Raw genomic sequence first — 20,610 nt, 5'->3', positions numbered from 1 at the left:
GGAGGCGGAAAAACAGCTTAATGATCTTGCATGCTATAGAAAGAGCAACTGGCCAACATTGAAGGCAACATGGGGAGACCAGGCAGCCAAGCTCCAGGCGTGGAGAAGTGCAGGCATCATTACGGAGGATGAGTTCCACTTTATGAGAAAAGAACACCCAGTGGTTCCTTCGTTTTATTTAATCCCCAAAGTCCACAAAAACTGTACTACACCCCCAGGACGCCCCATAATCTCTGCAATAGACAGCTCCTTAGAAAATGTTTCAAAATATATAGACTTTTTTCTCCAGGATTGGGTGAAAGGATTGAACTCATATGTGCAGGACTCAACGGATTTCATTCGTAAGACTGAGCATTTGGTTTGGGGCCCAGACCTCATATTTATGACTTTGGATGTATCCTCGCTATACACCTCAATTTCCCATCGAGACGGACTGAAGGCAATAGAACATTTCCTCAACAAACGCCCCATATATTATGGGGTTCACAATAGGATGCTGTTATCCATGGTCCAAATGTGTTTGAAGCAGAACTTCTTTCTGTTCAATAATCAGATTTACCATCAAATTAGGGGTGTCGCCATGGGGGCCTGTTTCTCCCCTAGCTACGCATGTTTGCACATGGGGCTATGGGAGGAACAGGTCCTGGCGGGAGATCTGCTGGAAACCATGGAACAGCACGTGGTCACCTATTTACGTTACATTGATGACCTATTCTTTGTTTGGAAAGGGACGGAGGAAGCAGCAAGGAAATTTGTTGAAAGGCTGAATGTAAATAATTTGAATCTGCATTTTACATCTTGCATTGATGCGAAAAAAGTCTGTTTTCTGGATATGGAAATATATGTCAGGGATAATTGCATGCAAACCAGACTATACAGAAAGCCGACTGCTGGCAACACCATCTTGCACGCAGCCAGCCACCATCCTGGCCATTTGATACGCAGCATTCCCTACGGGGAAATGTTGCGTATCAGACGCATCTGCAGCAGCGAGGAGGAATGCACCCTAGCTCAGGAACCTTGTAAAAATAGATTCCTTGCAAGGGGATACTTTAGATCCTTGGTTGAGTCCGCACAGAAGAGGACCCAACAGATATCCCGGGAATCTGCCCTTACCCCGAGAAATAGGGAGGCAGAAACAACTGGGGTGGTAGGGGTTAGCAGTCCTCGTTTAATTGTGACATACAGCAGGCAGCATTCAGCTTTAAGAAAGATATTTTGTGATAACTGGAACCTCATATTGGGGGATCCGGTTATTGGTAACAGGATATCGAATAAGCCACTCCTGACCTTCAGGAAATCCAAATCCATGGCTAATGCCTTAGTCCAGAATGCCCTAGAGCCACAGATGTCATCAACGTGGAAGGCTCTGGGAGGGGGTTTCAAAAAATGCATACAGTGTAAGGCATGCAAACATGGGATCAACAAATCCAGCTATGTTGTCCCATTCTCCAGTACCCCGAGGAGTATTACTAAACGCCTTACTTGTAAGACAGATTACGCGGTTTATGTGCTGGAGTGCACATGTGGTCTCAGGTACGTGGGGAGTACCCGCCTGCCGGTCCACAAACGTGTACTTCAGCACATTAGAGCTATCTCTAACAAAGATCAGGCCTATCCTGTTGCTAGGCACTTTGAACAACAGCATAGCTCCAACCCTATGCATCTGTCCTACTTTGTCATAGATGCAGTTTGGCCCATGAAAAGAGGGGGGGATCGAGAGGCGAAACTACGCCTGCTTGAAACCCGATACATCCTAGAACTAGATAGTAAGCAGCCACAGGGTCTTAATGCGACGGAAGATCTTTACACTTGTCTATGATTGGATGATAGTAATCATATAGAAAAATTTCCGCGCTATAGTTATTCCAGGATGGATCATTTATTTACTGTGATTTGCAGAGTTTACCGCATGGGTACTTGGTTTTTTTTAAAAATAATAACACTGTTGTTGCTGTATTTGACCATCTGACGCCTCCTCACAATCTGTGTTAAGAGCTTCTTTCAAATAGGAGGAGGATTACCCCATGGGGAATGGCCATGGGTTGAACACAACATGTGTTTCTGTTGAATAAGTTTTGATTTCTTTTTCATATATTGGTTGAGCACTAGCACGAGCACTTTAGGAAATTTTATTCACTTAACACCCTATCTGTGCCAATGTCAAAATGTAATGTGCAACGTTGCAGTGCCATCTTACAAGATTCTGTGCCCACTGGGGCTTTATCTCTTTTGCCGAGTGCCTTGTACATTTGGGGAGTGAGTAATTAGGTGAACAACCAAATCTTGTGAATCTATGGTCAAAATTCTTGTGGGTTCACGTTCACGTTATGATTAACTTGTATTCATACAGTTATTCAAAAAAACTTTTGTGGTTTTTAAAGTGTAAATATATATTTATATTTTATAAATTAAGCCACTTGTACTTTTAACATAGTATGTATATAATATTGGCATACGTATGTTAGCACTTGGAAATGTAGTATTTTTTCTATGTTGCTGTATTCTTTGTAAGAATTGCGCGCGCACTTGCACTTTAAATGTATGGCATTGGCTGTTAGCAACTGGCCATGTGATCAAGCTGTGAAAGGCGAAACGCGTTATGGCGGCGGCAGGCTTGCTGAAATAAAACACCAAGGTTATAGCACCTAAATCTGGGTCCGTTCTTTCGTCAGTGTTGGAGTGTGGGGCTGAGGCGGCTGCCTTGGCTGGTGACGAATTTTCGTATATATATATATATATATATATATATATATATATATATATATATATATTCACTGAAAAAACCATAGGTTATAGGCCATATATAGTTAGGAATTTGCATTTACAAAACCTTGAAAATTCACTGAAAAAACCATTGGTTATAGACCATATATAGTTAGGGATTAGCCTTTTCAAAACCTTATTTTACTCACACAAAACCATTGAAATTTCATATATAGTTAGTTCCACTAACTATATATCGCGCACCCACAATCCACTGCTGATGATGTCACATATTACATCATTCATGACATGGTTAGTGACATCACTGATGACATCACTGATGACATCTCAAATGACATCACTGATGACAACATCCAGTGACTGTATGTTTCTGTAAAGTTAAAATATGTCTTACATATTGAAGAATGAGTGGATGTATAAGTGTCTGGATGAAGGATTTAGTAGGTGCATGACTGACTGTATGAGTGAGTGATTAAATGTGTCTCACTGAGTTCATGGGTTAGTGACTAAACTGTTTTAATTTGTGCATCATTATATCTGTTGTTCTACAAACTGCTGCATATGTTGATCAGTAGCTATATGAGTAACTGTATGGGTTATTCATTGGTTGTCCAAGTATTTGTATGGGAAACTGAGTGTGTGTGTATGGGTGGCTGGGAGGCGTGTGACTCTGTACATAGATGTGTGAGTAGTTGATTCACTATATGTATGGGTTCAAAAGTGCATGTGGAAACAGCTGTATGGGCGGTTGACTGTCCATGAGTGTATTAGTGAGTGAATGGATATCTCAGTGCTACATGTCAAAGTAAGTACATATGTAAAACACAGTACATGTGAGAGTTGACATATATAAATAACTGTGCATAAGAGCCATTGAATGTGTGAGTGGCTGTATGGATCATTGTGAACATGTATCAGGGATTGTATAAGAGAGTAAAGTAAATATGTGTTAGTATATGTTTGAATAAGTAAGGTGTGTATAACTGTATAGTTGAGAAAATGGAGGTGTGATTTATTTTTTGCATAACTGACTAGGTGTGTGAGTAACTCCATGGATGAGTGACAGTCTGTGACTGTCTGTTTACACTGATTGTATCTAAGGTTATATTAGAGTCTGAAGAGGTTCATGGTATTATCACATGAATGATATCATCAGTGATGTGATCAGTCATGTCAAATGAGATGTTATCAGTGATTTTATCAGTGATGTCATTTGAGATGTCATCAGTGATGTCATTTGAGATGTCATCGGTGATGTCATTTGAGATGTCATCAGTGATGTCATCAGTGATGTCACTAACCATGTCATGAATGATGTAATATGTGACATCATCAGCAGTGGATTGCGGGTGCGCGATATATAGTTAGTGGAACTAACTATATATGAAATTTCAATGGTTTTGTGTGAGTAAAATAAGGTTTTGAAAAGGCTAATCCCTAACTATATAAGGTCTATAACCAATGGTTTTTTCAGTGAATTTTCAAGGTTTTGTAAATGCAAATTCCTAACTATATATGGCCTATAACCTATGGTTTTTTCAGTGAATTTCATTGGTTTTTTAATAGCAAATATCAAAAGCTGTCAAATGTCAAGTACGTGATAGGTAAAAACTTTTTCGTGTTTATGCACGCTGATGTGCTTTGAACGCTGCCCCCCCCCTCTTTTCTCTTAGTAGTACTCTCTCTTTGCAGATAGTGAAGAGTAGTTAACGCAGGCCTTTACCCCCGTTGTAATCCGTCGTGCCTGCTTGTCTCTCCATTTGATTGATTGTTATCCAAGCATTTACTGTTTTACAATTGATTCTCTTTGGTTCATTCTCTATTTACAAACAAGCACAAAGTCGCAATACTCTGTTTAGTCTTTGCAGATAGTGAAAAATCGTGAAAAATCGTGTAAAAAAATAAAATTAATCGAGCAAAATCAGTAGGCCACTAATTGGATCTCTTTTTGACCTCGCTAAAATAGAAATATTAGGAACAACCCTTCATGAGAAATACGAAAATAGTGAGATGAACTGAGCTCCACACCATGAGGGCTGCAAGACAGCTCGGCTCCGTCACCCACCCCGCCCAAAAAAAACGACAAACCCTATGCAAATATTAAAAATATATACAACACACCAGCAAAGAAACAGGGTAAAACATTTTATTAAATAACTATTTACATAACTATTTTATACTTTTTATTGCCCGATCCGGCTAGCTCAATCGATCGAGCATGAAACTCATGCACTCTGATAGCAAGCGTTGCTACTGATGCTATGCAGACTAAAACTGGTTTTCAGTTTGTACATTTTTCTAGATTTTTCCATCCAAGGTTGGTTGAGTTTGTAGAATGATGGCTTCAGATTTTCAACATACGGTGTGGTGGCGCGGACTGGGAGGGGGCGGTTCGCTCCTGCCCCCTCCCCAAGTAAGATTTTCATACGTGAAAGTACGTTAATGGTTTTGGTCCCTGAGTTGCTTCGATGTCACTGCCATTCTCAAATGGCATAAGTTCTGGATGTTGGGTGCCATAGTTCAGAGTTCTGAGCAGCGCTTGTAACACTGTCTGAAGCTTATTTCCACCTACTGCAGCTTCACTATTCTCAAAGTAAGTGAGGGTCGTTTGTGGACCTGACTGCATTTGAAAACAATGTGATATGGTACCTCCCTAAACCGCTTGACGGAGGCCCCCGAGGGGCGGTGTGATGGCACGGACTCGGAGAAGATGCTTGGCTCCGACCCCCTCCCCAAGTCTTATAGCACCGGTTTAGCCTGAGATCGCCCCCGACATAGGCGGCCGGCTCCCGGCGGAACTTTTTGCCTTTTGATGACTCATCTATTCTGGACCTTGTCCCACAATCCGTTTGACCTGAAGACACGCTGTAGTGGGGCGCCCCTTTACCGTTTTAGTTGCCATTCCGCCCGCTTTTGCTACACTGTGCCTCTTCCGCCATTCAGCTGTTTACAGCCCGCTCTTGCGACTACAGCGTCTCGCTCACCATGTAGTTGAGTTGCTCCCGCTCTTGCGATGCAACGATAAGCGACTGCCACAGGACTCTCAAAATGGCGGCCGGCTCTTCAGATTTGGGCGTGGTCCACTAAAATGGCCCTGGGACACCTTGGAACTCGGACGCTTCCCTGATAGGGCTTGGGTCCCATTCTCGAAAGCGTCCCCTCAGCCGTGAAGATTCTACAAAAGTCTTGGGAGCCCCCGACTCCCGCAGGCTTCTGGTGGGGAGCGGCTGCCATGTTTGCTCGTGGAATGGCCACGACGGACCTACGAGATGGTAGTGCTCTCATGCTGACGCCAGCTTTAGTCTGAAACATCCAGAAACACTGTAGACTACCAATTCGATCAGTTCCGGTATAGCCCCAACATGACCCGGTAGAGAAGAACTTGCCCTCCCCTCTTTGACTGATGGTTCTTGTTGCCTGTCCCCTCTGTTGTCATTTTACAGAACTTTTTGGACTGCTGAAAGGGGTTGTGTTCCGAACGCTGGTTGGTGGAGACATTTTGACTATATTCTTGACCTACGTTGTCGCGTAATGCGTTTTATGACACGCCGCGTTAGCGCACCCGGAAGTGATCCGGGGCGCGGCGCGCAGCGCGTAACGTAAGCATAACAGGTCATGTGACTTGTTAATAAAACTTTTTATTGGTTCATTTTACTTTTGTTATTTTAATAATGAAAAGCTTGGTCATATGACCTAAAAAATACGCTTTTTATTGATTTCGAACTTTTTTTATTTAAACATATATATTATAATATTCCAGGCTAATGTACTTTCCCGGAAAATATACAACTGTCCTGCAAGTAAAATATATTCCTTTTTCGCGAAAAAGGGCGTTTCTTCGTTCCATGACGGAGCCGTTGAGTAAAAGAGACTCGGCCTGCTGTCTTAGTCGCCGATACGCCTGATTATCAGATTCTTATCGATCACTTTATGTTGCATGAGTGGAAAACACAACTGCCCTTGACCATTTATCTTTACTGCGTTCCTACATATTATACCTTTTATCCGTCATGTAATTGGACTGCTTTATTTCACTTGTCTTTTACTGATTCGAAAACAGTGACTAAAAGTAAAAACTTTACCAATGTAAATACTACTACCATGTTTTGTTTTAAAAACCTTTATTGTGAAAATGTCAGTATACAAATACGGGCCTATAACCACGTGGGCCGGCCACGGAGCAAACTGAAATCGTATATGATGAGGAGACATTTACATTATAGAGGAATGTAACGAGCGGGCCATTAGGTTGCAAGAACTAAGGTGTCTAACAGTTGCGGAATCGGTGGACGTACATTTTGTAATTAAAATACGACAGGGCCACTTACAAAAAAATCATCTAGATATACATTTGCGGGCAAGTACCATGGGTGACGTTAATTCGAACTTTCAATACTACAGTAATCAATAACACATCAGAACTTAATATCAATAGGGATGTCAAAATATTCAATCAATTCTCGTCCCCGCCCGCCATGAGCATCAAAACTGCATTCATATCTCGTGATATCAAAGTTGTTCAACCAGTACACAACAAGGAGTTACGAGTCCCATTTATACCGGCGCCATTTTGGGCGAGGCCGGGCAGGTCCAAGATATAGTCAAAATGTCTTCACCAACCATCGGCCAGACCAGAACCCCTTTCGGCCCTTTACGCTACAAGATGGTGTCTTCCATTCAGAAAATATTGTTGGCAGCATTTTGAAAGGAAAGATAAACAGCCGTTCTCCTAGTGAGTCTCACATTGTTACATTTAGGAAGAATGTTGAAGAGTAGTATGTGGAAAATCTGAAGCCATTTTTCTACAAACTCTCAATCAGCCTTGGATGGAAAAAAAAATCCAGAAGAATGTACAAACTGAAAACCAATTTTTGTCTGTATAGCATCAACAGCAACGCTTGAGTCAGCTTTGTGTCAAGCCGCCATTTTGATTCAATCAATAACGTCCCCCTGCACACATTCAGGGACCTGGTCGTGTCTTCAGTTGAAACGGATTGTGGGACAAGAAGCAAAAAGGAAAAGGAAAAAAGTTCCGCCGGACCTCGGGAGCCGGCCGCCTATGTCATGTGCGACCTTTGGCCACACCAGGGCAATAGTGAAGCTGCAGCAGGTGCAAATAAGCTTCAGACAGTCTTACAAGCACTGCTCAGAACTCTCAACTATGGCACTCAACATCCAGGACTTGCCATTCGGATCTTGGCGCCTTGTGCTGGTTCCGACCTATTCACACATCGGTCCACTACTGACATCACCTCATAAGCCAACGGGGCACCCCACGCCGACTTTCGGCGCAGCATTGTAGGATGGCCACACCAGTGCGGCAACTTACTGGACACCACCTCAGTGCCATCCGGATCTCGGCGCGTTCGAGTCACTGTACCGCAAGAGCGGGAGAAACTCAGCTGGACACGCCGTCTTTCGGCGCAGCATTGTAGGATGGCCACACCAGTGCGGCAATTTGCTGGACACCACCTCGGTGCCATCCGGATCTCTGCGCGTTCGAGTCACTGTACCGCAAGAGTTACCGCAACTCAGCTGGACATGCCATCTTTCGGCGCAGCATTGTAGGATGGCCACACCAGTGCGGCAATTTGCTGGACACCACCTCGGTGCCATCCGGATCTCGGCGCATTGTGCTGCCTTCGGCCTAGTGTAGCCGCAAGTGCGGACGCAACTCAGTTGGACGGCGAGTGAAAAGATAAGGGGCGCCCCACTGCAGCCGAGGAGCCTCCATCTTGGGGGAGACGCACAGCCCCCACTGACTGACGCGACCTCACAGGCCAATGGGGCGCCCCGCGCCGATTTTCGGCGCGGCATTGTAGGATAGCCACACCAGTGCAGCAACTTGCTGGACACTAACTCGGTGCCATCCGGATCTCGGCGCGTTGTGCTGCCTTCGGCCTATTCGCACATCGGTCCGCTACTGACGCCGCCTCACGTGCCAACGGATTTTCTACGCTTTTTGTAGCCCTATGCCGCATAACAGGTCATGTGACTTGTTTATAAAACTTTTCATTGGTTCATTTTACTTTTGGTTTCCTAAAGATGGAAGGCTTGGTCATATGACCTAAAAATAACCCTTTTCATTGGTTTAGAACATTTTTTTTTCCCAAACGATGAAAGCCCCACCTTGTTTCTGGATGTTTCAGACTGAAGCTGGCGTCAGCATGAGAGCACCACCATCTCGTGGCTCCGTCGTGGTCATTCCGCGAGCAATCATGGCAGCCGCTCCCCACCGGAAGCCTGCAGGAGTCGAGGGCCCCCAAGACTTTTGTAGAATCTTCACGGCTGAGGGGACGCTTTCGAGAATGGAGCCCAAGCCCTAGCAGGCAAGCGTCCGAGTTCCAAGGTGTCCCAAGGACATTTTAGTGGACCAGGCCCAAAACCGAAGAGCCGTCCGCCATTTTGAGAGTCCTGTGGCAGCCGCCTATCGCTGCACTGCAAGAGTGGGCAGAAGTCAACTACATGGTGAGCGAGACGCTGTAGCCGCAAGAGCGGGCGCAACTCAGCTGGATGGCCGCCACCTGGGGAGGCCCGTTCACGCCGCCTCCCCCACGCCCCCCCCGGGCCGCCCCACGCCAATTTTTGGAGCAGCATTGTAGGATACCAAAACCAGTGCTGCAGTTTACTGGACATCACCTGGGTGCCATCCACATCTCAGCGCGTTCTGCTGCCTTGGGACTATTCGCACTTCAGACCGCTACTGACGAGGCCTCCCCCCGCACCACCCGGGACGCCCCACGCTGTTTTTCTGAGCTGCATTGTAGGAAACCAAAAACCAGTGCGACACCCAGGTGACATCACCTGGGTGCCGTCCAGAACTCAGCACGTTGTGCTGCCTTGGGACTATTCGCACAAAAGACAGCTTCTGACCATTGTTGTTTTTTTTGTCAAAAAATGTTTAAATGTATTTACAGTTTTTGTTCCGTTCGTTATATTTAAAAGTTAATAAAGTTTTATAATCCTACTTTGTTGGAGTGCTATATATTTTTTAAAAATCGGGTGAATGGGGCCTTAAATCTGGTTATTGTCATGTGTGGGCTTTGCAAGTGTACTGCTACAGGATCGGACATTTCAAACTCAAATGCACGTTCTTTTTCTTACCTTTCCGAAGCATGGAGCGCAATAGCAGGCAGAGAAAGGGTGATGCAAGTGTTGAACACTGCCTGGCCTGGCAAGTTGCTGGCAGTGCCCCCCCCCCCCGCCCGCTCCTGAAAGAGGACACACACACACCGCCGCCCCGAGTACTTCTCAGATCTTTAAAAGACCATGCGCTTGTTCATGAGGCTTAAATGGTTTATCACCCCTTCTAGAACCCCTGCATCGATCCTCTGACGTTTCCTGGAAGAATTACCACGTAACACAATACCAAGCCCTGTCACCTGAAACCCCCGAGGAATCGTGGGGCATATTATCAAGGGGGTTTATCTCCGCTTTTTTGGCTTTAAAAGCCAAGAAAGCGGAGATAAAATTATCTCCCTATTACCAAGCTGTCGCTAACACCAGTTAGTGACAGCTAAAAGGAGATAGCGACCATCTTGGGCCCCGCTTTGCATGTCAGTGATATTTATCACTAATGACATGCAAAGTGGGCGTGCCAAGATGTTAGCGACTGGAAACAGTCCCTAACATCGCTATCTCCTATTACCAACTTTTGGAGATATTCGCGCTAAGCGCGAATATCTCCAAAAGCTAACACCTGCCCTGAGCAGTTCTTAGCCATGTTATCCAATGGGAGGTGGATAACATGGCTAAGAGCATTTGCTCGATAATGCATGAATATCGCTGACTTTTCAGCGATATTCATGCATTGCGGCCGTTTTTTATCGCATTTGCGATAAACCTTGCTAATAGCAAGGTTTATCTGCGATAAAAATCGCCGATGTGCGGCGATAATTTTTGTCTCTAAACAAGTTAGAGACAAAAATTATCGCTAGTTGTTGGTAATATGCCCCCGGGTTTTTGCTTGCAGAAATCGGGAGGCGGGAGACTAGCACTGAAATCAGTAGTCTCACGCCTGAATCGGGAGGGTTGGTATGTCTGGATTCTCTACAGCTGGGGCCATAAACTACATCCGCAGGGCTAGGTGATAGCCTGGGACCGGCCTGGCATCTAAAATGGCTGCCGTGCACGACAAAATTGTGGCATTGGAAAAAAGGCAAGATGGCGCAGACAATGTTTATCAATAAGGATTCATTTATAACAAAATATTTAATCGCAGTGACAAATTGGCGGACAACACTTCCTGATTTCCATCGAATCGAACGTTAACAGACGTCACGCAGCAAAAAAAAAAAAAAACACGCATAAGGGATCAGGATACGTCTCCCGCACCCCCTTATACCTAGTAATTTAATTAAAACGAAACACAAAATGGCGAATTCCCGTTTCGCTACCAGTTTGCGGCCCAGTTCGCGGCACGAGAAGCGCTTCTACGGTGAAAAATCATTTTTTTTTTATTTTCCCCACGGGACCCTTTAATAACCCCGACATCATTCCTAGGGGGTCAAGAGGGGTCTACCTTGCCCCCTTTCATTAAATTCCCCCTTCGTTTTTCACCTCTTCTTCTCTCTCGATCCTACCGAGAGATAAGATGGCGGCCGCTCCGGACTGTTTAGAATGTTGACAGACACCGGAGAGCCAATCAGCTTTGCATCGCAAAGTTCCGTTTCGCGAAAAGTAAGCGGACCGGAGCGCAGCCCGGAGCGCTGTTACAGATATATATCTTGTTTTGAACGTTAATTTCTCAAAATCCACTGGAGCACATATATTGAGACCTAGCAAAGGCACATCGGGCTAACAGTCCCTACAATTTTGCCAAGTTTCGTGCAAATCCATTCAGCCGTTCGAACTAAAAGTGAGGCCAAACGCCCTATGGAAATTAACATGGGGAAAACGCGTTTTGGGACCCCCCTTTTTTCTCGGCCCCCCTTGACGAAACCCCCCCAAATTTTCAAGAGCTGCTCAGAAACAAAATGTGCCATTTTCCTGAAAATTTCAGCCGATTCCGTCCACAAACGCCAAAGTTATTAGACATAGAATTTTCAAAAGTTCCATAGACAAAAAATCCTAACTATATATACCTACTGGCGAGACGCCAGTAGGTAATATATATATATATATATTCACAGAAAAAACCATAGGTTATAGACCATATATAGTTAGGAATTTGCATTTACAAAACCTTGAAAATTCACTGAAAAAACCATAGGTTATAGACCATATATAGTTAGGGATTAGCATTTAAAAAACCTTATTTTATTTGCACAAAACCATTGAAATTCCATATATAGTTAGTTGCACTAACTATATATCGCGGACCCGCAATCCACTGCTAATGATGTCACATATTACATCATTCATGACATGGTCAGTGACATCACTGATGACATCACTGATGACATCTCAAATGACATCACTGATGACATCACTGATGACAACACCCAGTGACTGTATGTTTCTGTAAAGTTAAAATATGTCTTACATATTGAAGAATGAGTGGATGTATAAGTGTCTGGATGAAGGATTTAGTAGGTGCATGACTGACTGTATGAGAGAATGATTAAATGTGTCTCACTGAGTGCATGGGTTAGTGATTAAAGTGTCTTAATTTGGCAATCATTATTTATGTTCTTCTGTAAACTGCTGCATGTTTAAATCAGTAGCTATATCAGTAACTATATGGGTTATTGAATGGTTGCCCAAGTATTTGTATGGGAGACTGAGTATGTGTGTGGGTGGCTGGGAGGTGTATAACTCTGTGCATAGATGTGTGAGCAGTTGATTCCCTAGGTGTATGGCTTCAAAAGTGCATGTAGAAACAGCTGTATGGACAGTTGACTGTGTGCATGAGTATATTGGTGAGTGAATGGATATCTCAGTTCTACATGTCAAAGTAAGTACATATGTAAAACACACTCCATGTGAGAGTTGACATATATAAATAACTGAACATAAGAGCCAGTGAATGTGAGAGTGGCTGTATGAATCATTGTGAACTTGTATCAAGGATTGTATAGAGAGTAAATATGTGTTAGTATATGTTTGAATAAGTAAGGTGTGTATAACTGTATAGTTGAGGAAATGGAGGTGTGATTGATTCTTTGCATGACTGACTAGGTGTGTGAGTAACTCCATGGATGTGTGACAGTCTGTGAGTGCCTGTTTACACTGAGTGTATCTAAGGTTATATTAGAGTCTGCAGATGTATTATCACATAAATGATATCATCAGTGATGTAATCAGTAATGTCAAATGAGATGTCAGTGATGTCATCAGTGATGTCATTTGAGATGTCATCAGTGATGTCATCAGTGATGTCATTTGAGATGTCATCAGTGATGTCATCAGTGATGTCACTGACCATGTCATGAATGATGTAATATGTGACATCATTAGCAGTGGATTGCGGGTCCGCGATATATAGTTAGTGCAACTAACTATATATGGAATTTCAATGGTTTTGTGCAAATAAAATAAGGTTCTTTAAATGCTAATCCCTAACTATATATGGTCTATAACCTATGGTTTTTTCAGTGAATTTTCAAGGTTTTGTAAATGCAAATTCCTAACTATATATGGTCTATAACCTATGGTTTTTTCTGTGAATTTCATTGGTTTTTTAAAAGCTAATATCTATAGCTGTAAAATATATTCTTTATTAAGTGACGTATCACGTAGCCCGTGAGACGCCTCATGATGCATCGCATAACCGTGACGTATCGTCTCTGCAGCGCAAACCAAACCCAAAACGTAAGCGCGCCAAAACACACTTAAAGATATATATATATTTTTTTAACCTTAATTAGACAAAATCCACACGTGCACATATCACAAACGTTCAAAAAACACAATATGTCGGACTCCCGTTACGCTGCCGGTTAGCTGCCCGGTTAACGTACCAGGAAGCACCTTTACCGCGAAAAAATCGCATTTTTTTTTCACCCCCCAGGGAACTTTAATAGCCCCCTCATCAATCCTAGGGGTTCAGGAGGGGTCTGCCTTACCCCTTTCATTCATTTACACCTTTTTTCCATCTCTTGTCTCTCGATCCCACAGAGAGACAAGATGGCGGCCGCTCCAGACTGTTTACAATGATAACAGCCAATCAGCTTCTCCTCAGACTCCCGTTACACTGCCGGTTAGCTGCCCGGTTCGCGTACCAAGACGCGTCTCTACGGCGAAAAAATCGGAATTTTTTTTTTTGGGCCCAGCGTGGCTCTATAATATCCCCTCATCAATCCTAGGGGGTCAGAAGGGGTCTACCTTGCCCCTTTCCTTCATTTCCCCCTTTGTTTTGGCCTCCTCTTGTCTCTCGATCCTACCGAGAGACAAGATGGCGGCCGCTCCGAACTGTTTACAATGTTGACAGCCAATCAGCTACTCGTCAGACTCCCGTTACACTGCCGGTTAGCTTCCCGGTTAGCTGCCCGGTTCGCGTACCAAGACGCGTCTCTACGGCGTAAAAAACTGAATTTATTTTTTTTTGGGCCCAGCGTGGCTCTATAATATCCCCTCAGGGGGTCAGAAGGGGTCTACCTTGCCCCCTTTCCTTCATTTCCTCCTTTGTTTTGGCCTCCTCTTGTCTCTCGATCCTACCGAGAGACAAGATGGCGGCCGCACCGGACTGTTTAGAATGTTGACAGACACCGGAGAGCCAATCAGCTTCGCTTCGCAAAGTTCCGATAAGCGAAAAGTACGCGAACCGGATCGCTGCCCGGAGCGCTGTTACAGATATATATCTTGATTTAAACGTTAATTTCTCAAAATCCACTGAAGCACATATATTGAGACCTAGAAAAGGCACATCGGGCTAACAGTCCCTACAATTTTGCCAAGTTTCGTGCAAATCCATTCAGCCGTTCGAGCTAAAAGTGAGTCCAACCGCCCTATGGAAAACTCAATGTTAAAAACGCGTTTTGGGACCCCCCTTTTTTCTCAGCCCCCCCTTGACGAAACCCCCCCAAATTTCCAGGAGCTGCTCAGAAACAAAATGTGCAATTTTCCTGAAAATTTCAGCCGATTCCGTCCACAAACGCCAAAGTTATTAGACATAGAATTTTCAGAAATCCCATAGGGAAAAAATCCTAACTATATCTACCTACTGGCGACCGCCAGTAGGTAATATATATATATATATATATATATATATATATATATATATATATATATATATATATATATATATATATATATATATATATATATTCCATTCCTTCCTTCTTCTCCAGGCTCGGCACGCAGGACACAAGAACCACCACACAGCTTTTCCAGTACAATGGGTCAGTTTATTAGTTTTTATCACCTTCTGTTTCTCTCTGGCATGACGCTTTTCGGGTAGGAACTACCCTTGATCATATATATATCCCATACAATCCAAAAAGAAATCAGGCGAGGAGGGAGGAAGCAAAACGAATACAACCCCAATGGGAGTGGAAACACAGGGTCAAAGAAAAAGAGGAAAATGAACCTGAACCTAAATAATGTGGTAAATTTGTCTTCCCGTACTCTATCTAATATGGAACATAATGTTTTGCAACATGGTCTTTCCTTCTGCCCTACCTCTAACTTTTGTTACTCCCAAGAACGCATTGATTTGTTCAAATTCAAGAGAAAATTAAGACTCCATAAATGGCATAAACTTAAAGTTAAAGGCACTGTTAAAAGTACTGCTGTGGTGCCGCCGGCCATTGAAACTATAGGGGAGGTTGAAACTCTCATTGTTTTGAAACAATTGGAGAATGAAGACCTGGAGGATGGAACTATCAATGCTATGTCCTTGGGTTTTAAAACTAACTTTAATACCATCAACACTTTCAAACCTAAATCTAATTTTAACCCTACTTTACCGTTTTGTGGCATTGATACGTTTGAAAATCTGGTAATCAATGACTTAAAGAAATTGGCTAAGATGAAGCATTGGGCTAATGACAACCTCAGCAAACCTGAACGTTTAGCAATACGCACCCTAGAATGTGATCCCTCAATTATAATCCGCCAGTCGGACAAAGGGGGGAATGCTGTTGTTTTGGATACAGTTAAATATTTAAAGAAAGGGATGCGTCAACTAAACTGTATGGATTGTTATGAGAGTACCACATTGGATATAATTGAAAGCTCTAACAAAATGTACTATGATATGTTAAAAAACTGGCATGCAGAGGGGATCTTAGAATGGAATGAATATTCCTTTCTACTTAATCGCAACCCTAAGGTGGCAATTTTATATCTTATATCCAAATAGCATAAAAACGCAGTGGAGCCCCCAGGGAGACCTATCGTTTCCTCTATGGGATCATTATTGGAAAAAACATCCAAGTATATAGATCACTTTTTGCGTCCCTTTGTGGAAAAACTTCCGTCTTACTTGAAAGATAGTAGAGATTTCATTACCAAAATCAGAGATGTGGATTGGAAAGAAGGTTACTTGCTTATCTCATTAGATGTATGTAGCTTATATACATCAATTAGGCATGCGGATGGTATTCAAGCATGTCGTCAGTTCCTTAAAGCCCGTTCAATCTCATTCTTAGACCACACTGAGATGTTGCTCCAGATGATGTTGTTCTGTCTAGAAAACAATTTTTTTGTTTTCAATGACAACTACTTTAGGTAACGACAAGGGACTGCCATGGGAACTTGTTTTGCTCCCAGCTTTGCCAACCTTTTCATGGCCAGCTGGGAGCAGCAAGTCGCACGGACTCAGGATCTGTTTCGCAGCCATGTGATTCTTTGGCTGCGATACATTGATGACCTGTTTATCATCTGGGATCGTCCGTGTATCTTGGCAGAACAATTCATCAAAAAACTGAATCAAAACACTCTGAACCTCAGTCTGGAAGGGAAAATCAGTGACAGCACGATGGAATTTTTAGATCTCACTGTCCAGGTGTCTAATAAGAAACTTGTCACCAAACTCTTCAGAAAAGAAACTGCTGGTAACACCTTGTTACACGCAGACAGTGGCCACCCCAAATCTTTGATTCGGAGCATACCATTTGGCGAATTCCTCCGGGCTCGGAGAAATTGCAGCTCTGAACAAGATTTTGCAGCTGAGGGTGCATGCATGACTGAACGTTTCATTGAGAGGGGCTATGACACCAACATCATCCAGGCAGTATAAGAGAAAGCTAGTTCTCTTAGTCAGGCAGAACTATTAGTACCTAAAGAGAAACCACTTGATATGAATGACAACAAGATCAGATTTGTAGCCACCTACCATTCTAAATCCTGGCAGGTACAAAAGAGTTTAAGAAAACACTGGAAAGTACTGGGTACAGAATCTACACTTGATGATGTACTGAGTTGCAATCCGGACATCTCATACCGCAAGGCTAGTTCCTTGAAGGACAAACTTTGCAGGAATGATGTAAGCGCTCTAAAAAATAAGAAATCTGATATAGAGGGTTTTTTCACCTGCATGGCCTGCAAGGCCTGCAAATTTAGTACCAATGTCAAAAAGGTTCACTTTCCAGTGGAGAAGAGGGAGAGGACTATCAAAAAACACCTGTCGTGCCTGTCAGACTATTGTGTCTGTGTTCTGATTTGCCCATGTGCGAAAAAATACTTGGGGAGCACAATGTTCCCCGCCAAGAAACGTATTTTGGAGCACATGAGAGCAATTCAGAACAAGGATCAAGTGTCGCCTATTGCTAGGCATTTTGATGAACTACACAAAAGCAATCGGAATTTGTTAAAGTTTTTCGTTATTGATCGGGTCCCCCCAATGAAAAGAGGAGTGGACAGAATACGGAAACTTTGACAATTGGAAAGTCAGTATATCATTGATTTAGACACTAAGATCCCGGCTGGGCTGAACTCTGAAGAGGAACTGTCCTGGTATTTGGGAGAATGACTGGAGTGGGGATTCCGTTCTCTGAATCTATCCTTGAGCATTCTGATTTGTTGTGTTTTTAATGGAACCACATATCCTGTGTTCAGACTTTATGATTGGTTATAATCTTCACGTAACTTTATTTTTCACTGTTTGTTTATTGTTAACTGTTGCAAGCTAGGGCTAAGTTATAGGACATTTACTCTAGCATATAACTTTACTAAGGTGGTTTTCCTTTCTCTTGTTCTGTTTAGGCATAAAAGCAATCGAGATAGGATACTGCGAAGATCTACCGACATTTGAATAATCTGCTATGACCTGTGTTATTGACTTATGAATATGGGGCATCATGGTGTTGGATTGGCAATTTCCCCCACTTGGGATTTCCAAATTTTCCTTTGGTGTCATGGCGTAATGTAATACGTACAAGAGTTGGTTTCTGAATTTATGAATTCTTATGCTGCTTTTATGATTTTGATAAAAAATCCTTTTAATTTATTATTCTCCCACAGGGGTAGAACATCCTTTACCATTATGCTTGCAACTACCCACTGGGGCAACCAACATTACGTAAAAAGCAACTGGCTCTGTGCATTAATTTTGGTTAATTGAGCATAAATATTTTAATTGTGCATTGTCACAAGCATTTATGTTACAGGCAAACCCCAGCCTCTTTAACCCTAATGCATCTATTCACTGGGCGAGAATGTTTGGTAACATGCATTAATTTAAAATTATCTAAACTGTGTATGCAACTTATTAATCACAATGTTATTCAAGATGCAGTACATGTTACATGCGGTCAAATTTGTTAATATGTATTTCAGAGAATGAATCAATTCAGTTGTCTTTCATATATGAATGGCATTTATGTGATTTCACACACAAAAAAAAACCCTCTCTAAGATGGCCGCCGCTTGCAACAGCGATCACTGTGAAGTCCTACACCTATGTTGAGCTTTCACTACGTGTGTGTTTTTCACTTGTTTGTACTTTATTTAAAGAACTGCAAGAGGCATGGGTGTTACCCGTGAGCAAGAAGAGTTTGTCGTCGAAACGCGTTGGGTTTTTTCATCTAGCTCATTATACCATGCTGAAATTTATGGAACAATAAACTCGTTTTTCCAGCAACTGATAATGGAGTGGTAACATGCTTTTTTGGAGTGGAGTGTGCCAGCAATTTCTTTTGCGTTTGTGAACTTGGAATTATTTGAAAGGGCAACCTCCGACCCTTGGGCGCACCGCTGTCCTGGTGTCCCGGTTACCTCGGAGGAGGTGTGGAACTTTATATATATATATATATATATATAGATATATATATATATATATATATATATATATATATATATATATATATATATATATATATATATATATATATATATATATATATATATATATATATATATATATAAATAACCCTACTGGTAGTCGTTATAGTCAAGTTATAGTTAGGACCTAGTTTCCATAAGAATATTTTTCAGGCCATTATCAAAACTAGTGTCAAGCGCACTTCAGCTGCTGTATGAAAAGTTTTGGGCTGATTTATCGGCTGAGAAAAAAGGGTGTCCCAAAACGTGTTTTCCCCATGCAATTTCCCATAGGGATTTTGAAAACTACTACAGCCCAAACCGCTGAAAGCAGTTACACCAAATTTGTCAGAAAGCTAGGTCTTGGTCCGGGGAGAACCCTTTTCATAATTTGGTGTAAATCCATTTAGTAATTTTGGAGTTATTAAAGAAAAAAGATTTATATATATCTGACAGATCTCTTGGTGAGATCTGATTGACTACCAACAGTTCAACCAGGAGGTATTGGCAGCCATCTTGAGATGCGGACTTGCCCGAGTCCCAACCTAAAAAATTGCAGCAAAAACCATAAGGCAGCAGGGTAGATATACCCTGACCCGCAAATTTGCAAAGAATCCGCAGGAATATATTACATAAGCATGTGTTTTTTTGTCCCCCGGGTGGGTAAGGTCCAGGGGGAATTTATTTCGTTATTAAAGGGAGGGGGTCACATTGCCCCCCTCCAGGGGCCAATTACAACCACAGGGACCCTATCCCCTGGAGCCAGGCTGCATACGTAAAGGGGCGAGGCCCCCTCCTAGACCAATTTTGGTTCCGGGTAACCCATCTTCCAGGGCCTGGAAAATTTTGAACATGGGCAGGGGTCCACACAGACCCCTCCTGGATTGATTTCGGCCCAGAAACCCCACCCCCAAGGGCCCAGCTGAAATTTGAAATGGGGAGGCTGGGCTGGGCTGTGCAGAGAAAAGGCTCCCCTCCCGGAGCCGAAAATGGCCCTGGGACTCCATCCCCAGGACCGGCTCCTGCTAGGTCCCGGGGTGCCCACCAGTGCGGGCAGGGAAACCTGTGTTATCTCTTGCTTTGCTGGAGCAATCTTATAGATCCTGCCAAGCGAGCGTAAACATTAAGTCCACTTCCCAGTGGGCGGAAGCATGAAAAATGCTCCCACCTGCTGGGAGTGAACTTTGCATCTAGTTTCCCTGTCCACTGGGAAGCTGGCATGGAAACAGATGAAAGAATTACTCCTGTCCAGCATTTTTAGCTGCTCCTTGTGGGCAGGAGCAATGGGGGCTCCCGCTGGAGGCTGGGAGCTGGCTATGGCCGCGGGGTATTGGGGCTCCCCTCATTACCTCCATCAATGGTAAAGAGAGTGCCCTGGGTGGGCTCCAGGGCACCCACTTTTTATTGTCCGGGCCCCGGTTGATGGGTGTCTAGGGCCTAAATCGCCCCAGGGAGAGGGGCCATGCAGCTCCCTCTCGCTTCAGCTGGGGGTCCCTGGGGCTGAAACCAGGGAGGAATGGGCCGTGCAACCCTCTCTCCCGTTTTTATTTGGCCAGGGCACAGGGGATGTGGTCCTCAGGACCAGTATTGGCCCAGGGTGGGGGGCTGCAAGCCACCTCCCACTGCACAATGTGCCGGGCTTAGGGAGATGGGATCCACAAGACTAAATTCACTTGGGTAGGGGGGCCGCCCGGCCTCCTCCGATTTTAATAATTATATTAACCTCAGGGATTGGGTCAC

The 20,610-nt window shown here is 43.4% G+C and overlaps 1 protein-coding gene across 1 annotated transcript in view; it reads right to left on the bottom strand.

Moving 5' to 3' along the window:
- LOC147712365 (fish-egg lectin-like) overlaps positions 1 to 20,610 on the bottom strand; it is a 140,711-nt gene that overhangs the window by 105,343 nt on the left and 14,758 nt on the right. The gene's annotated exons all lie outside the window — the stretch shown is intronic.

Source organism: Lissotriton vulgaris, chromosome 5, assembly GCF_964263255.1.
Source record: "Lissotriton vulgaris chromosome 5, aLisVul1.2, whole genome shotgun sequence".
Lineage (NCBI taxonomy): Eukaryota > Metazoa > Chordata > Amphibia > Caudata > Salamandridae > Lissotriton > Lissotriton vulgaris.
This window is presented reverse-complemented; position numbering and strand designations above follow the sequence as displayed.